A 27,983-nucleotide genomic window follows, 5' to 3' on the forward strand; every position below is an offset into this window, starting at 1 on the left:
AGGAAGGAAGGAAGGGAACGAACTATTCCTAGCTTTTCAACAAATAACAAATGACCTGGCTCAGATCTTGAAAGAGCAACTTTATTTATTTATTTGTTTATTTATTATTTGTTAATTTTATTTATTTTTATTTTTTGAGATGGTGTCTTGCTCTGTCGCCCAGGCTGGAGTGCAGTGGCACCATCTTGGCTTACTGCAACCTCCACCTCCTGGGTTCAAGCGATTCTCCTATCCCAGCCCCCAAGTAGCTGGGATTACAGGCACCTGCCACCACACCCGGCTAATTTTTGTATTTTTGGTAGAAACAGGGTTTCACTATGTTGGCCAGGCTCGTCTTGAACTCCTGTGCTCAGGCAATCTGCCCGCCTTGGCCTCCCAGTGTTTTAGGATTACAGGCGTGAGCCGCTGCGCCCAGCCTGGAAAGAAGCACTTTAGATTTGCTGTTGAGATTAAACTTCACAAGAGGAAAGGCCAGAAATAAAAGATCAGTTAAGAGGTTACAACAGTAATCCAGGTAAGAAATGATAGCAACCTGAACTACCTGGTTGTTGACTTTGTACATAGTTGGAGTGCTGGAGCTTTTAAGATTTGTTGGTGGATCTATTAGAGTATGTGAGAAAAAGGCATAAGGATGGCTCCAAGATTTTGAGGTTGATCAACTGGAACAATGGGGTTGCTGTTTACTGAAACATAAAGACTGAGGAAAGAAGAGGTTTGAATAAGAAGTTCAGGTGTTTCCTGAAACTCTCAGATCATAAAAAAATTATTGCTAGACCTAAGAAATGAAATAGCAACACAACAATAGTAGGGGACTTCAATACTCCACTGACAGCACTAGACAGGTCATCAAGACAGCAAGTCAACAAAGAAACAGTGGACTTAAACTGTACCCTAGAACAGATGCACTTAACAGTTATTTACAAAACATTCTTCCCAACAACTGCAGAAAATACATTTTTCTCATCAGCATATGGAACATTCTCCATCAGCATATGGAACATTCTCGAACGTATCGATAGACCATACGATAGACCACAAAACAAGTCTCAATAAATTTAAGAAAATCAAAATTTTATCAAGAATCTTCTCAGGCCACAGTGGAATAAAACTGGAAATTAATTCCAAAGGGAACCCTAAAACTATACAAATACATGGAAATTAAAATCTGCTCTTGAATGTTTGTTGCATTAACAATGCAATCAAGATGGAAATTTATAAATTGTTTGAAATGAATAATAACGGTGACACAACTTATCAAAACCACTGGGATACAGCAAATGTGGTGCTAAGAGGAAAGTTCATAATGTTAAATGCCTACACCAAAAAGTCTGAAAGACGACAAACTGACAACCTAATGTCACTCCTTAAGGAACTAGAGAAGCAAGAACAAACTAAACTCAAACCCAGCAGACAAAAAGAAATAACAAAGATCAGAGCAGAACTAAATAAAATTGAAACAAACAAAAAAATACAATAAAAAAATAAATGAAATGAAAAGCTGGTTTTTTGAAAAGATAAACAAAATTGATAGACCATTGATGAGATTAACCAAGAAAAGAAGAGAGAAGATCCAAATAAGCTCAATCAGAAATGAAAATGGAGCTATTACAACAGATGCCACAGAAATACAAATGATCATTCAAAGCTACTATAAGCACTTTTATGCACACAAACTAGAAAATCTAGAGGAAATGGATAGATTTCTGGAAATATACAACCATCTAGATTAAATCAGGAAGAAATACAAAGCCTGAACAGACCAATGACAAGCAGCAAGACTGATTCAGTAATTATTAAAAATTGCCAACAAAAAAAATGTCTAGGACCAGATGTACTCACAGCTGAATTCTACATACATTCAAAGAAGAATTGGTACCAATCCTACTGAAACTATTCCAAAATATAGAGAAAGAGGGAATCCTCCCTAAATCATTCTATGAAGCCAGTATCAACCTAACACCAAAACCAGTAAAGGACATAACAACAATAACAACAAACTACAGACCAATATCTCTGATGAACATAGATGTAAAAATCCTCAACAAAATACTGTACTAACCGAATTCAACAGCACAACAAAAAGATAATACATCATGATCACGTGGGTTTCATCCCCAAAATGCAGGGATTATTTAATGTATGCAAGCAAATAAATGTGATACATCACATAAACAGAATGGTTTTTTTAAAAAACCATATGATTGTCTCAATAGATGCAGAAGAAGCATTTGATAATATCCAGCATCCCTTTGATAAAAACCCTTAACAAAATAGGAATAGAAGGGACTCACCTCAAAGTAACAAAAGCCATATATGACAAACCCATAGCCAACATCTACTGAATGGGGAAAAGTTTAAAGCATTCCCCCTGAGAACTGGAACAAGACAAGGATACCCACTTTCACCACTTCTATTCAACACAGGACTTTAAGTCCTAGTCAGAGCAATTAGACAGGAGAAAGAAATAAAGGGCATCCAAATTGGAAAACAGAAAGTCAAACTGTCACTGTTTGCTGATGATACAATCATATACCTAGAAAACCCTAAAGACTCATCCTAAAAGCTCCTAGATCTGACAAACAAATTCAATAAAGTCTCAGGATACAAAATCGATATACATAAATCAGTAACACAGCTGTACACCAACAGTGGCCAAGCTGAGAATCAAATCAAGAACTCAATCCCCTTTACAACAGCTGCAAAAATAAAATAAAATAAAATAAAATAAAATAAAATAAAATAAAATAAAATAAAATAACTTAGGAATCTACTTAACCAAGGAGGTGAAATATTTCTACAAGGGGAAATACAAAACACTGCTGAAAGAAATCATGGATGACACAAACAAATGAAAACACATCCCATGCTCATGGATGGGAAGAATCAATATTGTGAAAATGACCATACTGTCCAAAGCAATTTACAGATTCAGTGCAATTCTGATCAAAATACCATCATCATTCTTCACAGAACCAGAAAAAGCAATCCCAAAATTCACATGGAATCAAAAAATAGTTTGCACAGTCAAACAACACTAAGCAAAAAGAACAAATCTGAAGGCATCACATTATCTGACTTCAAATTATACTACATGACTATAGTTACCAAAACAGCATGGTACTGGTATAAAACTAGGTAAGTTGACCAATAGAACAGAATGAGAACCTGAAATTAAAGCCAAAAACTTAGCAGCCATCTGATCTTTGACAAAGCATACAAAAGCATAAATTGGAGAAAGGACATCCTAATTCAATAAATGGTGCTTGGAAAACTAGCAAGCCACATATAGGAGAATAAACCTGGATCCCCATCTCTCACCCTATGCAAAAATCAACTCAAGATGAATCAAAGACAAAATCTAAGATCTGAAACCATAAAACTTTGAAAAGATAACATCAGAGAAACTTCTGAACATTGGTTTAGGGGAAAAAATTCATGACTAAGATCCCCAAAACAAATGCAACAAAAACAAAAGTAAGTAAATGAAAGTAAATGGGGCCTAATTAAAGTAAAATGCTTCTGCACAGTAAAAGAAGTAGTCAGCAGAGTAAACAGACAACCCATAGAGTGGGAGGAAATATTTGCAAACTATGCATCTGACAAAGGGCTAGTATTCAGAATCTACAATGAACTCAAACAAATCAGAAAAAAAAAAATCCCATTATTCTAAGTGAAGTAACTCAGGAATGGAAAACTAAGTATCATATGTTCTCACTTATAAGTGAGAGCTAAGCTATGAGGATGCAAAGGCATAAGAATGATATAATGGACTTTAGGGGTTCAGGGAAGAAGGTTGGGATGGGGGCAATAGGGGTGGGTACAGTATACACTGTTTGGGTGACAGGTGCACTAAATTCTCATTAATCACCACTAAAGAGCTTATCCATGTAACCAAAAGCAATCTGTATCCCCAAAACTATTGAAATAAAAAATTTTAAATTAGAATTAAAAAATTACAAAAAAGAAGTTCAGGTATCTGGTTTGGACATCATAGATTTTTGCTATCTAAATGGAGTCATTGAGTAGGAGTCAGACATATGACTCCAGATATCAAGGAGAGGTTTAGACTAAAGATATAAATTTGGGCTTGCAGCAGATACATGGTGCTTCAAGCCATGAGCCTGATTAAAGGCAAGAGTGTAAATATAGGGTAGGTTGTTAGAATCAAGTGTAAATAGAGACTAATGATGGTGCAGAATTGAGCCTAGTGTGTTTCCAACCTTAGAGTCTATGGAGATAAGAAGGGAGACTGAGAAGGAGCTGTCAATGAAATAAGAGGATAACCAGAAAAATCATAGTGTCCCCAAAGCCAAGTGAGGAATACACATCAAGGAAAAGAAAGTGATCAACTGGCTCAAATGCAGCTAATAGTCACAAGACGCAGAGGGAAAATTAGCTATTATATTTAGTAACGTGAATGTCATTGTTGGCACTGAAAAGAGGAGTGTTGATGGAGTAGTTGAAATGGAAGCTTGATTGACCGTGATTTAAGAGACAATATAAGAAGAAAATCTTGCAGGCAGTAAATGTAGTGACTATTTTGAAGTGTTTTGCTATAAAGGGGAGCAAAAAAATGAGACAGAAGTTACAGAGGCATGTGGTCTCAAGAAGATATATTTTAGATGGGAGAAATACTATGTTTGCATTCTGATGAAAATGCTCTGTGGAAGAAGAAAAAACTGATGATGTAGGGGAAAGCAAAGAATTGATCAAGTATATTCTCAAGTGGGCAAGAAGGGATGGGATCTAGCACACAGCTCAGCCCTTGAGATAGAATCCTGAACTGTGTATCTAGAATAACTGTAACAGGAGGGCACAGATACAGTCAAGAGATGGTTGTTGTGATGGGAGCTTGGTAAAGTTATCTTCCAAGTGATTCGGTTTCTTAAAAAAAATTGGAAGTAAGGTAATCAGCAGAATGTGAGCATGGGGATGAATATTGGAGGTTTAAAAGAGAGAAGATGGTATGAAATAGTTGTCCAGAAGACAGCACAGATACATTGCCCAAAGTTGACAGAAGTTTGGATTTAACTAAGGAATAGGGTTTTGCCCAGGTTAGTTCAGTTTGAAGAGAGATAGGCAATGGAATTGAGGAAATATGCAAGGGGGTGATTATGATGTGGCTAAGAATGGAAATGATGACTTGAAGGGGATGAGTGACAAAAAAATGGGGTTGTAGCAATGTATTGCAGGTTCTAATGTGGTAAAGAATTGTGCTGGGGTAACAGAGGCAGTAAAAAAGACAGGAGAAAGTTGGAGAGGGGGATATTATGGAGGCAATGTAGATATTGGTAACAATATCTACATTGGTGGTGGTGTAACAGGTGGAACCCAAGATCATCAGAAAAGAGAGAGGCAAGGAAGTGAGCAGATGGTGAAGCAGATATTGTGGGTGTCCTCCTAGATCTCCTTGGTCCACTCTGGAGGTCACACTAGACAGTTCTCATAAATGCTGATGGCTTCCTATATCTCTCTGTCTGGGGAGTATTTTCTGGCCACAGGCATTTACTTGGTTTGCAGGGTGTGGAGGATTCATGTTCCAGAAGAGAACCTTAAACAATTAGGAAAAAAAATAAATACCCCAACTGTCTTGCTCCTCTGGCATGGAGTTCGGCAGAATGTTCTACAATCTCTCAGAAGGTGCTAGTGGGATTCAGCCTCAGTTCTCACACCAGAAACTCATTCATTAATCCATCTGTTTTTGGCTTTTCTTTCTTTGTCTTGCTTTCTTAACTGGACTTACCAAATGAATCACCTACACCAAATACTTGTCTCAGGTATGGTTTAGGAAAATCCTATTTATTTATTTATTTATTTAAATTTAATTCTTTTTTTTTTTTTTGAGACGGAGTTTCGCTTTTGTCGCCAGGCTGGGATGCAGTGGTGTGATCCCAGCTCACTGCAACCTCCGCCTCCTGGGTTCAAGTGATTCTCCTGCCTCAGTCTCCTGAGTAGCTAGGATTACAGGCGTGCACCACTATGCCCAGATAATTTTTGTATTTTTAGTAGACACGAGGTTTTGCCATGTTGGCCAGGCTGGTCTCAAACTCGTGACCTCAGGTGATCCACCCGCCTCAGCCTCCCAAACTGCTGGGATTGCAGGCGTGAGCCACTTCACCTGGCCAGAAAACCCAATTTAAGGTAGTTGAAATTTTGGAAGGATAAGTTTTGTGGATGTTGAAATTGCCAAGGAATAATCAAACAATTCTCAATTATATATGAAGATGGTATTATTCACAGCTCTATATTTTAGAAGTAAAAATCTTGTTTTTGTGTATATTGGTGGTGGGGGGAGCAAACTTCTATTATATTACCATTGCAGATTGGTTGAATACAGCATAGAATAGTTTTAATGAAACCCAATGTAATTTTTCACAATTATTATAGCTATAGATACAGTACAGTCATTAAAAGACATTCATGTTATATGCACATCTCTCTCTATATATACACACACATATATGTGTTTTTTAAGAAAATTATTTAGCAAGCGTGTATTATTTGTGTAATACAAGTTTAAAAAACAATAACAGAGTTTTTTACCCCCAGTCTGGGGAAGGCCCTTCACTGTGTGATCTTGGAACTCAGTCATCTCACGTATAATAATAGGAGAAATTATGGTAACCAGTTGTCACAGTTTCCCCTTAATCTGAGGGGTTCCCTGGAATGCTACTAGATTTTCAGTGCTAAAACCAGGCAAACTGAAATGGTCCATCTCATGTGGAAATATTTATGCTCTTTTCCTTGTCCCTTCCAATAAATGGACAAATGACAAAATAGAATGGAGTTTTGGACAGAAAAGCATGATAGAAACAGAAGAGATCATTATTATTCAGGAAACATGCTTTTTATCTTCTGGCTGTAAAGATCCAGGGATGAAATCAACACATTTGGTTGATAATCCCCTTCACATGTGCATGCTAGTTTGACTTTCATTTTCATCTGCAGGGAGTCTGTAACAGCTGTCACTGTCAGGCCTTTGCACTTGGCTTCCAAACTATAAGAACCACACACAAGCAGGCATATTCTGAGAATATAGTTGCAAGGGCAAGGACAAATAGCTCACCAGCATTATTATATAGAAATTCACAGCTTCCCTTTTCTTTCTTTCTCAGTCTCTTGCTGTCTTGGGAGAGAACATGGGTACCAGGCAGAGATTCCAGAATGAGCACCGCTGTGCCTGTTTGGTATGCACACCATGCAGACAGTCCAGACAGAAGCCTCTCATTTCATTGTTCATTAGTGCTCTCTGTTAAATAATGTTTAATGTTATCTAAGAAGTTTAATGGCATCATTATTGGAAATATTACAAAGACAAAAGGAAAAAAAAAAGTCATCCTTCTTGTATTTTCTGGACGTGTCACAAGGCTGCAAATCTCAAGACCCGAGACCGTTAGCTACAGAAATGACACCTGTACAATTTTCTTTCATTTACTCCAATTATATATGCTCTCCTTCTGTCCTGAAAGAATGAGTTGACTACATCTTCATTTAAAGCAGGCTCTCCAGACCCTTCTGAAACATACTTGTATAGGGATTCAACTTTGGATGAGGGAAGTCTAAGGGTGCTAAACTTTGCCATGTTTAGAAGAACCCAAAGCAAATAGAAAAAAACTGCCCGAGCCATCTCAGAGCAATTAAGTGAAAATCTCTTGTGTGGCTCCTGGGCATTGGTATGTTTAAACATTTCACCAGATGGTTATACTGTGCAGTTTGTTCCAGTACCTTCTCATATCTCAGCTCAATACTTGCTGCATTCATTCATTCACCCATTCATTCATTCATTCACTCATTCATTACTAATTTATTGAGTATCCTCTATGAGTCTAGCACTCTTCTATGCCCTATAGAAGATAGAAAAGAAGTGGAAGATACAATTCCTACCCTTAGGAGAGTTATAAGCCAGAGACAGAAACAAGGTAAGAACATAGGTAAAGTGCCCTATAAAAGATAAAATTGGAATGAGTGAGAGTAATCAGGGAATACTTTATAGAGTTGGTTATATTTAACAATGAGAATTTAATTCCTAAAGCCAATAGACCTGGGCCTGAGTCCTGATTCCACAGTATCTAGATCTATAATCTATGCAAGTTATTTTCTTCTTTGAGGCTTGTTTTTTTCCCCGTTTACAAACTATCTTCCAAAGTTCACAAAGATCATCTTAGATAACGTATGGGAACAAGCTTTTGTGAACTCTCAAGTGCTACCAAAGGTTTTATTAGTGATTGTATACTAAATATAGGGCCACATTTCCTATAATCTGTTGTCATCCAAGCTTTCAAAACTTATTTTCATTTCTAACTTTAAAACCTAAGCCCTTTTCTTTATTTGAGTGTTCATCTATAACTGGACTCATCTAATGTGCTTTCCTAAAACCTGTCATGTATATTCCCATCATCACATCTTTGCTGATGCCGCGTCTTCCTAGAAATATCTTTTGCCCCCAACTCCCTAATTCTTATTCAAATTGCTCCATTCAATTCATTGAGAAACTTGAACATCACATATTTTTTTAACTATGCTAACTCACATTGATGTCACTCTCCTGAAAACTTACAGTCATTATTATACTGCATCATAATATGTCTTGGTTGTTTTATTTTTTCATGTTTCTGTCATGTCTTATCAACTGGTTTATAAGTTCCTTGAAGAACATGTACCATGGGTTGCACTGCTTTGCTCAACTACAAAGACTTATGCCTAATAGAGGTTCAGTACATACTTGGATGGATAGAAAGAAGACAGGAAGGGAAGAAGGAAGAAAAGAAGGAAAGGAAGAAGGGAAAGTGTAAGGGAGGGAGGGAGGGGGAACAGATGAGGGAAGATACAAGAATTCTTCTACTTGAGCTGATATTTCCAAAATGTTTAACCCTTGATTTAGTGGCTTTAGCACCCACACAGTTTTAGGTGCCGATCTCAGCAAGAGGAATGTCTACTCGTCGCCCTTCCCATAAAACTGCAATAGCCTCTTGCTCTAAATATATTTTACCTATTTTTTCCCTGAAATTTTGCCTCTTCCTCTTCCTCTAGTTTGATATTTTAAGCTTCACTTGTACGAAGGGCTAAATGAGGCTTATTTCTTCTACCTCTGCTTCTCTCCCTTATTTTGAGAATGAGAGGGAAGTCTGATGATAGCTTCCTGGTAGGAATATTTGAGATGCCTGATCTTTGACCCATAGTACACTCAAAATTTGATGAAATCCAAAATATGATTTTTTTATGCTTCAGAAATTTTGTGCCTTGTCTAAAAAAATTGTCTACATCAAGGTTACAAATATTTTCCTTTATGCCTTCTTTCCTACAAGTTTTATAATTTTAGTATTTATATTTAAGTCTACAATCTATTTTGAATTATTATTTTTTTTTAGACGGAGCCTCGCTCTGTCGCCCAGGCTGGAGTGCAGTGGCACAATCTCGGCTCACTGCAAGCTCCGCCTCCCAGGTTCACACCATTCTTCTGCCTTAGCCTCCCAAGTAGCTGGGACTACAGGTGCCCACCACCGTGCCCAGATAATTTTTTGTATTTTTAGTAGAGATGGGGTTTCACCATGTTAGCCAGGATGGTCTCAATCTCCTGACCTTGCGACCTTCCTGCCTCGGCCTCCCAAAGTGCTGGGATTACAAGCATGAGCCACTGTGCCCAGCCTGAATTAGTTTTTATGTATGGTGTGAGGTAGAAGTTGCAATTTATTTTTTGTTTGTTTTTTCCCTAGGGATACCAAGTTGCTCCAGCACTGTTTGTTGAAAACATTCTTTTTTAAATTGATTTGCTTGGCAGTCTGGTTAAAAATAAGTTGACCTGGCTGGGTGTGGTGGCTCACATCTGTAATCTCAGCACTTTGGGAGGCCAAGGCAGGTAGATCACGAGGTCAAGAGATCGAGACCATCCTGGCCAACATGGTGAAACCCCATCTCTACTAAAAATACAAAAAATTAGCTGGGCGTGGTGGTACATGCCTGTAGTCCCAGCTACCTGGGAGGCTAAGGCAGGAGAATAACTTGAATCCGGGAGGCAGAGGTTGCAGTGAGCTGAGATCATACCACTGTGCTCCAGCCCGGGTGACAGAGTCAGGCTCCGTCTCAAAAAAAAAAAAAAAAAAAAAAAAAAAAAAAGTTGGCCCTATATCTTTAGTTATAGTTCTAGATTCTCTGTTCTATTTCATTGGTCAATGCCTCTATAGTTATACTTCTATCACCCTGTCTTGACTACTTTATAGTGAGTCTTAAAATCGGGTACTTTGAGTCCTGAAACTTTATTATTTTTAAAAATGGTTTGAATATTCTGGAGTTTTTACATCCATATAAATATTAGAATCAGCTTGTAAATTGTTACTTAAAAATCGTGGAAATTTTGAATAAAGTACAGTTGAATTTTTAGATCAATATGGAGAGAACTAATATCTGAACAACGTTGAGTTTTCTAGTTCATAAACATGTCTCTTCGATTTTAGATCCTTTATAATTTTTCTCAGCAATGTTTTATGTTTTTCAGGGTAGAGTTCTTGCACTTATTTTGTTAAATGGATCTTTGACTATTTTACATTTTTCATGCTATTGTTAATAATATCAGTTTTTCAATTTTTTTCATTATTCATTGCTAGTATTTAGAAATAACATTGATTTTTCTACATTGATTTTGAATCTTGAAACCTTGGCGAGCTTATTAATTAATGCCAGTAATGTTTTTACAAATACCTAAGAGTTCTTTGTTCATAATCATGTCATTTGTGGATTAAGACAACCTCACTTCTTTTTTCCAATCTATATTCCTTTATTGCTTTGTTTATTATTTCCACTGTGATGTTGGATAAAATTGGTGAGAGCAGATATTCTTGATCTTAGGTAAAAATTTATCAACATTACACCATTAAGTATGATTCCAGCTTTCATAGATATATTTATCAGATTAAGTTAGTTTCCTCATAAGTTTGCTGAGAAGCTTTTATTTTTTCAACATGTCATGAATTGGTGTTGACTTTTTCTGAATCTACTGAGATATTCACATGATTGTTACCTTTCGTTCTGTTAATATGTTAAATTACGTTGATCCTCAAATGTTAAACCAACCTTGTATTTCCAGTATAAATTTCATTTTATGGTTTATAATCTTTATATCTTGTAGAATCAGTTTGCTACTATTTTGTTAAGAATATTTGCAGCTGTATTTAGGAAAGAGTGTGTTTTGCAATCTCTTTGTCTGGCTTTGGTGTAGTAATAATATTGGCTTCATATTTGAGGAGGAAAGTCTTCTGAACTGTTTGTGTTGGATTGGTATTATTTCTATTTTATATAGTCGATAAAATTTAACCAATTTAGACCTGGTGTGTTCTTTGTAAAAATATTTTTGACAATGAATTCAATTTCTTAAGTAGATATAGGGCTTTTCAGTGTTCTATTTCTTCTTGTATCAATTTTCTTTTTTTTTTTTTTTTTGAGAGGGAGTCTTGCTCTGTCGCCCGGGCTGGAGTGCAGTGGCCGAATCTCAGCTCACTGCAAGCTCCGCCTCCCGGGTTTATGCCATTCTCCTGCCTCAGCCTCCCGAGTAGCTGGGACTACAGGCGCCCGCCACCTCGCCCGGCTAGTTTTTTGTATTTTTTTAGTAGAGACGGGGTTTCACTGTGTTAGCCAGGATGGTCTCGATCTCCTGACCTCGTGATCCGCCCATCTCGGCCTCCCAAAGTGCTAGGATTACAGGCTTGAGCCACCGTGCCCGGCCTCAATTTTCATAATATGAGTCTTCCAGAGTGTTTTTTCATTTAAACTGAGTTGTTTAATTTATTGAAATAAGGTTGTTCTAATATTTTTTATTGTTTTTTTTCAAAGGGAAATGTTTAGGATTTATTAAGTGAAAAAAAACAATGCACCTGATTGTCTTTTTAATGTTTGGAGAGTCTCTATGATGATACATGCTTATTCATTTTTAGTATTGGTGATTTGCCTTTTCTCATGTTTTTTCATGGTTATTCTAGGAAGACATTTCATAATTTTATTATCTTTTAAAAGAATCAGCTTTTAGCTTTACTGATTGTTTTCTTTCTCTTTTTTTTTTTTTTTTTTTTTTGAGATGAAGTCTCGCTGCTCTGTCACCCAGCCTGGACTACAGTGGTGCAATCTCAGCTCACTGCAAGCTCCGCCTCCCAGGTTCATGCCATTCTCCTGCCTCACCCTCCCGAGTAGCTGGGACTACGGGTGCCCGCCACCAAGCCCTGCTAATTTTTTTTGTATTTTTAGTAGAGACGGGGTTTCACCATGTCAGCCAGGATGGTCTTGATCTCCTGGCCTGGTGATCCGCCTGCCTTAGCCTCCCAAAGTGTTGGGATTACAGGCGTGAGCCACCGCGCCCGGCCTACTGATTATTTTCTATTATTTTATTCCTGTTTTATTTATTTCAATTATTATTTTTGTCCTTCCTTATACTGAATTTTGTCCTTCCTTTTATTTGAAATTAGTTCTTTTTTTTTAGTTTCACAGCAGATCATTAACATTAGACATTTCTTTTCTAATATAAACATTTATATGTTTCTTTGAAGCAGTGGTTTAAGTCTTTCCCACAAATTGTAATATATTATGATGTATTATTATTAAGTTAAAAATATTTTCTAATTGCTTCTCTGATTTCTTCTTTGACACGCGGGTTTTTTGAGGTTTCCTTTGTTCTTTTGAGATTTTTACTTTCCAAATATTAGGGGATTTTCCAGAATTTTTTAAAATTTATTTTTAATTTAACTATGTTGTGGTCAGAGAATATACTCCTAATTATTCCAATTTATTTAAATTTATGAAGACTATTATTACTGTCTTGTGTTATGCCCTATCTTAATGTTTATCTGTACTTTAAAAGAATATATATGCATCCATTTTGTGTACAGTATGCTAGAAGATTCAATTATGTTAAGGTAGTCGATAATGGTGTTCAGATCTTTTATAGGATTACAGATGTTCTTTTTACTTGGTCTATCAATTGCCAAGTGAGGGGTTTAGAAATTTTCAATTATAATTATGCAAGTGTCAAGTTTTCCAACCACATTTAGAAGTATTAAACTTTCCTCTTTAATTGACTCTTTTATCATTGTAAAATATTTCCTTTTCTCTTTAATAACATTTCTTGCTCTCACATCTACTTTGCCTTCATTCACACAGCCCCTGTAGTTTCCTATGATTCCAGTTTGCATGGTATACATTCTCCATTTTTTCCTTTTACCCTATCTCTACTTTTATATTTAAAGGGAGTCTTTTATATTTAAAGGGAGTTTTCTATAGGTGGGATTAGGTTTTGCTTTTCCATACAATCTATCAATTTCTGTCTTTCCCTTAGAGTATTTAATTTAATGTTATTTATTGATTTAAGTCAGTCAGATTTATATTTGTTTTCTATTTATTCTACCCTTTCTATTCTTTTTTCTTCTTTTCTTGTCTTTTATGGTTCTAAAAATATATTTTAGTATTTCCTATTATCTTCTGTATTAACTGATAACCTCTTAAAATAGTGGTTGCTACAGGAATTACAATACGCATCACTATCTTATCACAATCTATGTTACATTTGAATAATATATCAGCTTCTGCACAAAATTTAAAAAATTACTAAAGAGTAACTCTCTGTCCCTATTTTTCCTTTGTAGTAGTATGGTCATAGATTTTACTCGTGTGTCTGCTATGAGCCCCACAGGCATTGTTATTAATTTTGCTTTAAATAGGTAATTATCTTTTAAGAAAGTTAAAAATAAATATATATGTGTGTATATGTACACAAACATAATTATTCATATATATGTACACACAAACACATGTAATTACTCCTGTATTTACCATTTTTGGCACTGCTCATTCCTTTGTGTTGATCTAAGTTGCCATTATCATTTTTTGAAGGATGTATTTCAAAATACATCCTTTTAGACTTTTAGCTGATTTTAGACTTCTAGTTTAAGAGGTTAACTTCTTGGGTTTTGTTTTTTTTTTTTTTTTTCAGAACTTTAAAGATATTTATGCACTATCTTTTGGCTTCCATTATTTCTGATAGGAAGTCTTCTGTTCATTATTTGTTTATTTTTGTGTACCTATTGTTTCTTTTTTCCCTTAGGTGCTTTTTAGCTTTTCCTTCATTGTTGGTTTGCAGTAATTTTTTTCTTTATAACCTTGAGTATATTTATAATAGCTGTTTTATGTTTATAATAGCTTTTTTTTATCTTTTTGTCATTTATGGATCTTCTTTTGTAAATTGATTTGTCTCTTTATTATGGGTCATATTTTCTGCCTTTTTTACATTCTGGCAATTTTTATTAGATGTTTGACATCATAAATATTATATTTTTGAATGCTGGATTTTTGTTGTTTCCTTTAAATACTAATGAGTTTTGTTTTGGCAAATAATTAAAGTATATGGGATAATCTTAATCCCATTAAACAAGCCTTTCATCTTTGTTAAGGTGTGTTTAGATTAGTTTTCACTCTATATTTATTTTATCTTTACTATTAAAAGTGTGACCCTTCTCACACAGTTCTCTCTAATCTGACTGGTTGGAACTTGAACACATCTTAGTCTTATCTCTGGGAATTGTTCAGCTTATAGCTCCTCATTAGTTGTTCTTTATTATTGCTCTTTGTTCACCTTTGTGAAGTCTTACCCAATATGTGCACAACTTAGTATTCAGCAACCAACTCAAACGAGCTCCCGTGCTGGTTTCTAAAATTCTTTGCGCAGTTCTCTTCAAGAAATGTGAGATTCCTTATCCTCACTAAACTCTGCTCTATCTTCAGCTCAGCAAGAATACTGTGCTCATCTTGTATTCCCATTTCTGCACTGTGCTCCAATAATTACCTTTATGCAGAAAGGCAGTACAATTGTAGGGCTCAACTAATTTGTTTCCCTTCCCTCAGGGATCCTCGTTCTGTATTGCTTTTCACCTAATGTTTGAAAACAGCTGTTTTATATATTTTATCAAGTTTTTAGAAAATTTTATCAAGTTTTCTAGAATTTTTGCTTTGTTTTGTTTTTGTTTCTTTGTTTGTTTGTTTGTTTGTTTTTTGTTTTAATGCCAGGGAGGAAAGCCCAGTACTAGTAATTACATCATGGCTGACAACAGAGTCATCTGACTTAGTGTTTAGTCCTTCACCTTTCTGATAGTATCTGTGGTCTGGCAGTACCTAATACTTCTTTTACGGAAATCTTTTAAATTGCCTCCCCCAATTGTGACAGAGAAGGAGATTACATGGAGTGAACAGACATGTCTTATACTTTGATGAGAATATTTGGTAACTTTGATGAAAGTGATTGGTAGACATCTTTGATGAAAGTGATTGGTAACTACTTATTTCCAAGATATAGGAAATAGATATTCATGACTTAGAGAACTATAGAAAATATCTGGGGATGGGGAATACAGGTTACCAGCTTTGTATTAAGTATCATAAAGTTAGGGAAAACCTGATCAGTGATGCTGTCAACTTCTGAGATTTTTCTGGCACATCTTTTCTTATGAATTCAAAGACCTAGTATACTTGGACTCTTTTTATCTTTTTGGCTCAAATTCTGTTATCTAGTAAGCATGAAATAAATTTCCTATGAGATGCAAATGGCTCATAAAACACAATATGCTATTTTACTAAAAATTTTAGAAAACCCAAAACCTTACATTGAAAAAAAAAATTACTAATTGTGAGAACTTAGGTCTCAGCCAAGGGTATGGAAAATAAATATAGAAAGACTAGGTCCTTCCCAGCACTCCTTACATAGAGCACAATATGGGTTACTCTTATATGCTTCCTAAATCAGGCTAGAGTGGGAAAGAAACAACAAATATTACAGCATTTTAAGAACGATTTAAGAGGAAGGGAAGAACACCCACTATTTCACCTCTTTAATAACCCCACAGTCACTACAAAGCATGGCTCTAGCCTTGCAATAACCTCCACCCCTCCCCCAGCACCCATTAGCTGGAGCCAGTGAATTATGGGGAATGGCAGGAGCCCTCCAGCCTCTAGGGGGAAAATGACTTTAATCTCATCAGAGCCCTGAAGAAGAAGGGACTATTAAAAGAGTTAATGGAACGAACTTCTGAATAGTTGGGTCAGGCCATGACAAACCAAAGTCATTTTTGGATTTAAGGAGAAAAAAAGAAAAAGAAAACTGGTGATATGGATGCTGTGGCTCCGATGGCCTCCAAGCCCCCCATCAAATCATTTCTAAATGCAGTAGAGTTCAGATAATTTAACGAAGAACTCCAGAGGTGATGTGATGAGTTTGGTCACAAAGGTGAAATAGGAAAAAGGTATAGTTCACTACAAGAAGGATTCCTCCCACAGTGTTACCTGAATTACAAGTGGGAGAAAATGAGGGATTAAGCTATTTTAAAATGTTGACACCAGAATACAGGTTGTTGGAGTTTCAAAGGAGTCCAGTTAGGAAGTTCCCTTTGAAGGTACACTTATATATAAGAATAAAGTTCAACTATGGTTTACCAAACAAAATAACCAGGCTTAGCAAGAGGCAACAGAGGATAAAAGTAGACTATTAGAGTCCAGTCAACAATGAAAATATGCCCACAAAATGAGTTTTCCCAGTCGCTCCAGGAGAAACAGTGAAATTATCACAGTTGTTTGAATTTGCCAAACTCTCTCAGATATTTGTAGATTTAGTCTGTAGTCAGCAGAGATAAAAGAGGGTACAAGATTTTTTTTGGCCATGCTTATTCTGAAAAGATCTATCCTAGGATGCATATTTTAGTGAACAAAAATGTGGCCATATAACTAATTTTCTTTTAAAAAGGTCCCACATGTAGATCATCGAGAATGTTTTGGAAACAATGATGTATCTAGCCATAGGTCCTTGGATGCCACCAAAAAAGTTAATTGGGCTGAGATACTTTATCTCAGCTACCTCTATGGGTCCCGGTTTTGAGAAACTGCATCTTTGGAAGCCCTTGCATCCTTGTTGAAGGAGTTGCTATCCAAAGTTCCTTTGTGAGCGAATACTGTGTTCTCATTCCAAAGAAATGAAAAACTACTGCGATCTGGACTTCTGAGACTCTTAAAAATTACTGGGCTAATATCAAAACACTGCAAGTTAACGCCTGTAACTCAAAGTCAACTCCACCTAGTGTGAAACATCTCATTGCCTTAAATGAGGTCAGAAGGTGAGATTAAAGTATACTGAGTACCAGCATGGTGGCTCACACCTGTAATCCCAGAATTTTGGCAGGCTGAAGTGGGTGGATCACTTGAACCCAGGAATTTGAAACCAGCCTGGGCAATATGGTGAAATCTCATCTCTACTAAAAATAAAAAAAAAATGCCTGGTGTAGTGGCATGTGCTTGTGGCCCAGCTACTCTGAAGGTCGAGGTGGGAGGATTGCTTGAACTCAAGAAGTTGCAGCTGCAGTGAGCCATGACCCCACCACTGCACTCCATACTGGGTGGCAGAGCAAGACCCTGTCAAATAAATAAAGTAATTAAATAAAGTATACTGACTACCTGCTAGGTATCAAGCGGTCTGCCTACTTCATCTGTAAAAGACATGCATGTTTTGGAATATTTGGCTTTCATTTCTCCTTTCCGATAATTCCCATTTTTATTCGTGTGAATACTTCTTCCTCACTGAATATAGTCTTATGGGGATACAGCAATCAGAGATGCCCCTTACTCCTAATAAAGTGACCTCATGAACCAATCTAGGCTAATTGGATGTTCCCTCTCTGGTACTTCAGACACGATCAGAGAGTCAAAGAAGCTAACAGTGGTAGAGTTCTATTGCATTTGATCGAGCATGATCACACTAGAGTTTCATTACAAAACTATTGGAAACGTTTGTACTTCTGGGCCTGCAGAATTGCTTTGGTTCAGTCCCATTTCCATGCCTGATTCTTGGGTATCTCCTGGATTGTGTAAAGCCTTAATGTCTTTCCAGCAACGTAACTTTGGCTTAATGTAGCCCAAATGTATTTATTTTTTTGCTCAAAATCACAAAATCCATAATGATATACAATCTCACTTAACACTAACACAATTCTAAGATGTTAGAATTAGATTATAACCGTTTCTCAGAGGAGAAAGGCATAGCAAAGAACGGTTAAATAACATGCATACACGCAGCTAGTAATGGATACAGCCAGGACTTAAGTCAGGTGAGTTCGACCCAGAGTTTTGAATTTTTAAGCTACATTATCCCAATTCCTATATTTAATTCTCAAACTACTTTCTCAAAGATCATTGATGTTCTGCATGCTGATCCAAGGATTTTCATTGCTGAAATTGAATAATGGCAGTCTTGCCAATTTGGAGAAAATAATAACTTAATGGAAAGAATGTTTTCCATTTTAAATTTTTCTTCCATAAATTTTTCTAAAACCTTTGGTGGTTTCTACTGCTTGTCTGTGAGGCAGACAGCAAAACAAATGAACAAGCAGCCAATGAATATTAATGGCAAAACTCAGAAACAACAGATCGTGCTTCTCTCATGAGCCTGTTTTTTGCATGCACATGTGTTGTGATTTCATGTTGCATACCTATAACATAGTCATTTTCTGCTAGTAAAATTGTTCCTAGTTCAAATGCTGGAATTAAATACATCCATATTTCATAGTGTTATGCAAAGTACACTATGACTTTCAAGCTGTCTACCATCTCATAAAGTTTAAGAAAAATAGTCCCAAATAAGCTGGAGACAATAGTGGCAAAACATCTTGGATGGTATTGCTTATATCACCTTTAGGAAACTCAGACCTTTATCTAAATCCAAAGTCATCAGATTTTTAGGATAAGGACCTTGGCACTTGCTGGATTCTACAAGAATAATATTATTTGTTAGCCTAACTGCAAGACCCGGAATTCGTTTAAGGGGCTTGAAATTTTATTTTAATTCTTGGCCTGGACACCAAGTAAAATGCCTCAGGCCTTGAGAAAGGCCAGTGTATGGTATATTTATGGGCTGTGACTACAAATCTGGTTAACTTGATGGGAATGTATAAAAAATGAATAAAGAAATGCCAGATTTTGCTTTTGGCCACAGATGCATCAGGTTAATGAGACACAGGATAGTAGCTTGGTCTTAAGTCAGAATAGTGGCCCAGGCACAGTCAGGGATTGAGGATTCCTATAATGGGAATGGAAATCAGACCCCTGGACCTTTTTTCCCAACTTGTCCTATAGTAAGATCAGCTACCACTTCCCATTTCACGTTGTTTTTCCCCTCAAGATATTTCTCTTCCAAATTTTATACTGCTTCTGAAATTTCCTAAGAAGCCAGACCAAATCTATCTATCTGTCTGTCTGTCTATCTCTCTATCTATCTATCTATCTATCTATCTATCTATCTATCTATCATCTACCTTTCTATTTAAACATATATATTTAAAACCTACTTTGGGCCAGGGGTGGTGGAAGGGACAAAGTTATGCTAGTGATCCTGCCCATGTAGAGCTTATTTTCCAGCAGATTAAAAAAAATCCTGATTTACCAGAAGAGGAACTGATGATCTACCACTCTCCCCTTCTCAATATAAAACTTTTGCCATCTTTGATTGTGCTGATGTGCTTTCTTTAGAATACTAGACAGAATATTGTAAATATTGTGTTAGTCTGCTGACTCTCTGTACTAATTTTAATCAACTCTGCATTGCTATTGCCTTTCCAGGAAGTCTCAGACTGAAATCTCCCAGGTTGTAACAGATTGGATCTCATTGATTTAGATGAAGAAAAGGTTCGAATAAATATACAGGTAAGTGAGGCCCCAGGGAAGAGTCCAGGTACCATGCTCCCTCCATAGTCATTCCTTTAAAGAGGCAAAGCTGGTCTTCATCTTTCCTTTCATGAAGCTGTATTGATTTCCATATGGCTCGCATGTTCCTCTATTTTCCAGACTGATACCACCCACAGAGTTTAAAATCTACTTCTTTGACATCTAGAGATGGCAAGGGAGCCCTTCCATCCCTCATTGCTGATCTTTATTACCACATGTCACCAGGCAGTGCACTGGGCTCATTTTGTTTACTTCCATCAGCCATTTATATTGAGATGTAATCCTGGATCCTAAAAAGAGGAGCACTTTATGTCCCAAGTGAGCGATTCACACTCAACGCTATGTTGACACATTCTATGGGATGTAAAAATCTCTGTTCCGGTGATTTCAGCTCCATCAGCATAATTTTCCTCCACAAGGTACAGGTAAATCATGGTTAAATATTGAATCATTTATCAACCAGTGCTTCGTAAGCCAGATCTCATAAAATCTCAGGAATAGATTGTGCTAACAAAGCAGCTAGCAACCTACTATGATTATCAAAATTTTCCTTCCACAATCTGTTCCTCATTTAGAGAGAAAGTGCTAAGGAAATTAAAAATTAGTAAGCTTTACCCCTTTATTGGTAACAATATATGAAGTACTACGGTTTTCTTTAGAATAAAAGTCTTATCTGGAGACTTCATAATAAAGGAGGAAATTTGGAATCTCTGGCTCTTCTGGAAGATGGATTATAGTTCTCTGTGAAAATGTATTTCAGAAAGTCTATACCCATCTTGAGTTCCCTCAGTGCTTAGGCTTAAATCCACAGGGATAGCACATTGCATTAAAAAAAACTTTATGATTAGATGAAAGGGTTCAGTAACAACCAGGGAAGTCAACGTTTACATATTCTAGGAAGGGAAAATAGTGCCTGGGTAAAGATATTCCATCTGCAATCAAACCTCATTTACTTCTAAAATGGTATTACCAATTGCTTTGCTAGGAAATGAGATAAAATCAAGAAAGCATTTTCCAAAGGCCTTCAATTTGACTTGTGCATTGCATGGTTCTGTATATTTACATACAGGGGCACACAGAGAGAGTAGTTAAAGGACAAAGGAGATAATGGTTTCCCACCTTAGATTCCTCTGTCCATACTTGAGCGCCACACACTTGATTATGAAAAGGAAGACCATAAACTTCTATCTATAGAGAGCACAGAAAATGATAAGCAGAGATGACCTCAGACGGAAATTGAAAAGAGCCTGGATATGTAAATGGTTTGATATGATTTTAAAAGATGAGATTAAGGAACTTTAATTCCTCTCATTCCAATCATTCTTCTTCGCTTAGAAATGAAAAATTAAATACTGTTTGTGCAAAGCAGTAATTTTTTCTATTTCAAAACATTGAGATCATTGTTATTTTAATAAATGGTGACCCAAGAAACAAGGTTGAATAAACAGTTCTCTCATTTAGAATGCAGAATGCCCAAACTTACCCATCCTTGAACTTGGGGATTATTTTAGGAATAAAACAACTTATCTCTATACCCCTAAAATAAAACATTTGCTCTTAGCAGTCCAAAGGTAGTATGGTAAACCCTAAGCTCTGTTCCAGGGTAAAACAAGCTCTAAGCAGTCTAGGAGGTAAGTGTTCATTTGTCATAAAAGGAATTAGACTACAGGCAAGATAGGCCGACAGAAGTAATGTGGGAATACAAGTAGACCCAAAAGTCAGGCTTAAGCCAGAGGCAACACATGGGAGTGCAGCCACTAATCTGTTATCTTTGGCAATTTAGGCAGAGATGGGAGTCTAGAAAGTAGGTTCCCCAAAGAGGTAATTAATTTGAGCCACAGAAAGAAAAATAAGTAGGGAAGAAACACCAGAGTATTTCTCTTAGCAAGAATGAGGGAAGCAAATCGCAATGTTCCCAGTAGGCTGGAAATCTGCACTGGATAAAGTAAGAAGATAGAGGGAAGGGCAAGAAACTGCCTCTGGAGAACCATGTTCCCCAGATGATTCGGTGGTTTGGCACATGAACCTATTTTTTATTTATTTATTTATTTATTTTGAGAACAAGGAGAATCCAATGACTAGGTTCTTGGCACGTCGGAAGCCATCTGCTGCCAACCCCATGAACAACTGAGAAAAGGTGCCTCATGTCACCTTCCTAAAGCCAGAATTTGTGCCAGATTCTAGGGCAACGTAGAACCTACAGGGCAAAATTAGTAAAGGGAGACTTAGCAATCAGGGTTAAAGAGATAAGGTTTTTGGAAATCTAGAAGGGAAATACAGTACTTCCTCATTTATCCAGGTCGGGAACCAGGCAGGCACAGTGGAAGGAGCCCTGGCATTAGCATCCTATGCCTTAGTGTGAATGTCACCTCTTTCTCTGGCCAGTATGCACTGTAGTCAGGAGTGCAGGGTGCTAAACCCCAGTATATGAGTTGAAGCCCAGCTCCATTGTACTGAGTACATTTCATAATCTCTTGTTTCTTCATCTATAGAATTGTCAATAATTGCAGTACTTTTCTCAACAGCTGTTAGGAGGATTAGGTGATTGCGTACATGTAGACACATCAACCTGTGTCAGAACCTACTAAGTACACAATAAACATTAACCATCAGTTTTATGAGGCATTGAGAAAGGTACTTAGTTTCTTTGAATTTTCATTCTTCTTATCTGAAAACAGGCACAATAACATCCATGTCATAAAGTGGTTAAAATATTTAAATGAGGTAAGGTATAGGAAAGTACATGTTTGGGCTGGGCGCGGTGGCTCATGCCTGTAATCCCAGCACTTTGGGAGGCCGAGGAGGGAGGATCACGAGGTCAGAAGATCGAGACCATCCTGGCTAACACAGTGAAACCCCGTCTCTACTGAAAAAAAAAAAAAAATACAAAAAAAAACTAGCCGGGCGTGGTGGCAGTCACCTGTAGTCCCAGCTACTCGGGAGGCTGAGGCAGGAGAATAGCGTAAACCCGGGAGGCAGAGCTTGCAGTGAGCCAAGATCACGCCACTGCACTCCAGCCTGGACAACAGAGCGAGACAAAAAAAAAAAAAAGAAAGTACGTGTTTGGCACAAAATAAGGATGTCAGTTAAGAATGCTTCTGTATCCCAGTAGTAGAAAACCCTATTAACAATGACTTAAACTTATAAAGGGTTTATTTCTGTCACAAAGCAAGTACTCCAGAGTTTGGACAATGTTTACGGTCAGAGGTTTCATGACGTGTGAGTGCACAGTCAGCACCTCTGAGATCACTTTGACTATCATAATCCTTGTATAAGACACAGGCTGGGCACAGTGGCTCACATCCGTAAACCCAGCACTTTTGGAGGCCGAGGCAGGTGGATCACAAGGTCAAGAGATCAAGACCATCCTGGCCAACATGGTTTAACCCTGTCTCTACCAAAAATACAAAAATTAGGTAGGCGTGGTGGTGCGTGCCTGTAGTCCCAGCTTCTTGGGAGGCTGAGGCAGGAGAATCGCTTGAACCTGGGAGATGGAGGTTGCAGTGAGCCAAGATCGCACCACTGCATTCCAGCCTGGCAACAGAGGGAGATTCCATCTTAAAAAAAGAAAAAAAAAAAAAAAAGACAGAAGAGAGGATGCTGTAAGCTACAAGCTATGCAAATATATATATTTATGAACAGGATTGCCAGATAAAACACAGGGCATTCAGTTAAATTTAAATTTCAGATAAACAATGAAGGCAATTTTAGAATACATATTTCGTAAGCAATTTTGGGACATACTTATACTAAATATTCACGGCTTATCTGAAATTCAACTTTAACAGGGTGTTCTACGTTTTTTCTGCCAAATCTGGTAGCCATGAACCAGCAGATCCAAGCAGATTGCTTCTTACACTGTAACCTTTGTCTGCAAAGGAGGTTGGAACACTTTGATTTTTCTTTTAGCCTTTGTAGTTGTCAAAGGACAAAGGGATAGGCAATAGCTAGACCAGTCGACTAGTAACAGTGCCTTGCTTAGTAGATGCTCAATATTCATTTTCTCCACTGTCCCTCTTCTCAAGGGCTTGATTGTCCCTTTACACAGAGGAAAGTACATATAAGCCTTACTACCTTAAAGTGTTACATAATTAATGCCAACATATAAAATTAGCAAGTTTGTATTTTAAAAAAGGGAACTGAAGCTTAATTGGCAAATCCAGGGGTTAACGAAATAAAACGTACAGATTATATCCCTTTGGTTCTATCGATGCTAACAGGCCTCCCTGGCCCATGGGACAGTTTCTTTTCTATATTTGAAAGCATTGTTGAGACTAAGGGGAGGCAAGTGAGATACCTAGGGAGCAAAAAGTAGCAAGATACTCCTTTTCACTCACTCACTCTTACAGGATCTCCTTCAGTTATGTACCCTATGCATCTCTCCTGTCTCACCCTAGCCCCAGCCTTGCACGTGTTACCGAAACACTAGGGGTTCAGTCTAGGCCCTGCCGCTTGCAGCAAAGGAAGCCAGTCAGTGATGACAAGTTATCGTCAAGGAAAAAGGCTTTTCTCAGGTGCTGCAGACAAGGAGATGGGAGTTCAGTCTCGAATCCATCTCCCTGACTGACAAAAACTAGGGCTTTATACAGCGGGGAAGAAATGTAACAACATGTAAGAAAACAGGAACTAGGGAGGGCAAGGAAGCAATCATGATGAATGAGGGGTTTTCATCTCATTATCAGGTTATGGTGATCTGGTGAGTTTCAGTTCTTTGATTCTTTCTTTCAGAGGCCCAAAGGTCCTTTCCTGAGGAAGGAACTCAGATAAAACAAATATAAGTTTCAAGCTTTAAGACCAGAAAAGTCCATTTCTATGTTTATCAAAAAGACCAGTCTATGAGATTTTGGGATGGGTTTCACATGGAAGTTTGCTATCTCTTTGCCTAAGCCAAAGGATGACACACTAATAGTTGTTAGTTTCTAACTCCCAAATGTAGTCACAGAGGAGGAGTGATTGACTGTTTGGGCTATTTCTGTAGGAAAAGCTTCAGATGACTTACGTGATCTAATTTAGCTTAGTGAAGCTAGGAGAACCTCCATGCATGCTGGATGCATTCTTTTCTGACATTCTCTTTCCAGTGCACAGGAATATATATGGCTTTAACTCCTCAGAAGATAACTCTATGTCAGAGTGTATTAGTACCCATCAAAACACTATAACCTGGCTGCAACATCCCTTCAATTATAGACAGCCTCTTGCTTTCTACCAGACAAGGGTACAGGTTCAAGTTTCTGATATGATTTGACTCAATTTTCTTTATCTGCCTCAAGGCACTGTAAAATTATTACTTCTTTTATTAAAAAAATCTTCATTGTATTTCCCTTCTCTTTTCCCAACCTCCACTTCCGTCTTTTACAATTACTACCAATAAGGAGGCAGCAGGATTAACTGATAACATATCATCCACCAGCATCCAAAGTCAGAGGAGAAATTTGAGGCAGAGAGCAACTATTTGAGATAGTACCAACCATCAAAGATGGCTTAGACAGAGGCATTCTGAGCTACAATAGAGACCATATAAGGATAATAAACCTAAGAAAGAAGCAGTATGCTACTTTAGAAAAATGTAGATGGCATTATAATTTTACATAGAGCAAAATTATCCAATAGAAGGAATGGATGCATCTATGTGAGACTAGACTGTGAGTCTTTAGAAAAAATTTATATTCATTGTGGTGAGAGCGTTGCCTTATTCTGAAGAAATCTAGCAAGAGCAATTTCTGGTGGAGGACCAAGCTTAGGTAGAAAGAAACACTATCTTTCTCATATGTCCCATCAGAAAAAAAAAAAAACTCACTCACATCCTTCCTTTTTGAGACCAGAAAAACCCCAGGAAGAAAACAATCTCACCTCCTACCATTAACGTCAGGGCGAAGACTACAGTCAGTGGATATTAGTAAAAGCTTCCAAAAGGGTTTATTAGAAGAAAGCGAGTAGGACTGGGAAGGGTTGGCAGTTAGAGAAAAGGGTTTGTCCATGTGGGGTGCCTCCCAAAGGTGTGGCCTAGAGGGTCCTGGTTCCTTGTGTGGCATGAGGGAACTGGTTAGCTGAATCAAGTTGCAACTGAAAATCCTCTGACTCAACTTCCTTGGAACACTTAAAGCTTTCATGAGTAGCTCAGATTAATCCTGATTGGAGTCTTCACGTATTTAATTCTTGTATGCTGTGCAAGGTGATACTCAAAACGAGGCAGGTTCTGCTACCTTGTTGTCATGCCCACCCTAGAAGGTGGCTTTAACAAGCTGGTAACTTTCCAGTGTGACAAACTGTAGACTTGTTTCGCTGGCCTTCCCCGCGAGCTTACACTTTCCTTAAAGAAGAACCAGAGTCATTCTTGTGCAGGAAAGAAGGGAGGAGCCCGGCTAGATGAATTTTTCTGCTAACTGAGACATGGGGAAAGGAGAAAGATTTTAGAGTGGTAGTGGAATGAGGGAAATACCCTGAAGGCCTTCAGATTAAAAACACGAAACACAGTCTAACAGTACTTGTAAGGTCAACTTTGATTGAGAGGCGGAAACCCAAGAGCTGAGAAAAAGCAAACCTACGCTTTGTTATTTGAGATCAAATGTTTTTGCCTTTCCTCTTTCAACATCTTCTCTTTCTGTCTTCTCAGCAAATAAACTAATGTTTGGAAGAGAAATAGATTTACAAACAAATCATCTTTCTATTTGGATACATGGTCATACAAAGGAAAGGTTTTGTTCCTATACACACACAAAATCCTGCACAGAAAATGCATACAAATGATTGCAGCTGTCACTATCACAACTTAGAGAAAATGCAGATGGTATAAAATAATATTCACAAATGGCTAATAGAATTTTAATAGCTACAAGAAAGAAGAGAAAATGAAGGCACTGAATCTACTTGGGATGTGAAGAGAATGAGACGGTCCCAGGAAGAGTCTGAAGGCAGAGCTATCCTTGATTTTCCTCATGTTTAGAAGTGGTATTCCCTGGTGCATTGATTTATGTGAGGATTAGGCAGCAATCATAGTCTCTAGACTAGCCTGGAAGGCATGTGCATAAAGTATGATATTTGCAATATGCAAATGTCATGTATGATGAATGAAATGTTCACTATGTCTCGAGGACACCCAGATGCTAACCAGCCACTGCTTCTGTGCTGCAAATGGGAAAGGAACTTGGAGCAAAGTTATCTTTCTGTAGCTAATTGATTTCTTTAATAACATGGTTTCTGAATCTAAATATCAGTACTAAACCGTAAGTCATTCTACCTATGTTAGCTTTCTATGACTTTAGATATTTCTTAATGATAATAACTGTTAGAACTGGGGACTGAGCAATAGGAAGGTGGGTCAACCTACGTACATATAGCACATATAAGGCAAAGCCACAAGGGCATATAAAGATTTTACGAAGGAGTGGATGCCATTTTAAGTCCAAATAGTTTGAATGAAACTTGGGAGCTATTCTTCAGGGAAGGAAGTGGATAGGTCACAAATGTCCTAAGCCAAGTTCACAACTAAGTGCAATATTCAGGATGATTCTTAAAGAGGAACAATTACAGTAAAACATAGAGGTCCCGTGAAAAAAAAAAAAGACCAACATCTAGATGGTTTGGTAGTTAGCACCAAAAGAAGACAGCTCCTAGAGCAATAGTCCAGTCTCCAGGCAGAGATGATATCATTGGGGAAGAAGAATGAAATCCAGTCAATGCAGATCTGGGAATTCAAAGTAAGACCAGGAGCAATACCGGCTCAGGGCTGAACTGGGGGTAGCCTATAGAGCTATGGATTTTTTTGTTTTCTTCTTCTAGAAGGGATCCCTAGGGTCTTTAGAATTTAAGAATGAGATGGTTCCAACTGTACAAAATAAAGACAATATACAGATACTGGCTGATCATCCACCTAGCACCCATGCCTGAATACCTGACACCTTGTAGAGGCTCAAAATGGTTTGCTGAACTACATATCTGAGATCTTGTGGGTGAGAGTATGTTTCTTTTTACCAATTGTTGCCTTTAATGTTTCTGTCTTTTCCTTACCAGAACTAAAGTGTTTAATTCTGGAAGATTGCTTGAAACTGAATGCAGGAGTCCTGGTGAGTCAGAATGTTTCTGAAGCTTAGAGGTAACTAAGGAACTTTCTATAGAGCAATGGTGAAACCTCAAAGGGATTAGAGTCAGTAAGTGTGGTAGCAGTGACAACTCTAGAGCTGCATTGCTCAGTATGGTAGTCACTAGCAATATGTGCTATTGTGACTTATCCAAATGGAGCTGTGCTTTAGGTA

General features: G+C 37.4%; 2 long non-coding RNA genes across 5 annotated transcripts in view; one reads left to right on the plus strand and one right to left on the minus strand.

Annotated features, from left to right (window-relative positions):
- LOC105484895 (uncharacterized) overlaps positions 1 to 27,983 on the minus strand; it is a 356,622-nt gene that overhangs the window by 39,955 nt on the left and 288,684 nt on the right. Inside the window, exon 7 of one of the 4 annotated variants that reach the window (XR_011613556.1) lies at positions 7,110 to 7,249. The exons of the other annotated variants lie outside the window; for them this stretch is intronic. This is a non-coding gene — a long non-coding RNA (uncharacterized lncRNA). Of the gene's footprint in view, positions 1 to 7,109; positions 7,250 to 27,983 lie in introns of those variants that run through there. 4 annotated transcript variants of the gene reach the window in all.
- LOC105484894 (uncharacterized) lies at positions 228 to 27,768 on the plus strand. The gene is made up of 3 exons (XR_989280.2): positions 228 to 514; positions 19,627 to 19,710; positions 27,742 to 27,768. It is a non-coding gene; the product is annotated as an uncharacterized lncRNA (long non-coding RNA).

Source organism: Macaca nemestrina, chromosome 1 (genome assembly GCF_043159975.1).
Source record: "Macaca nemestrina isolate mMacNem1 chromosome 1, mMacNem.hap1, whole genome shotgun sequence".
Lineage (NCBI taxonomy): Eukaryota > Metazoa > Chordata > Mammalia > Primates > Cercopithecidae > Macaca > Macaca nemestrina.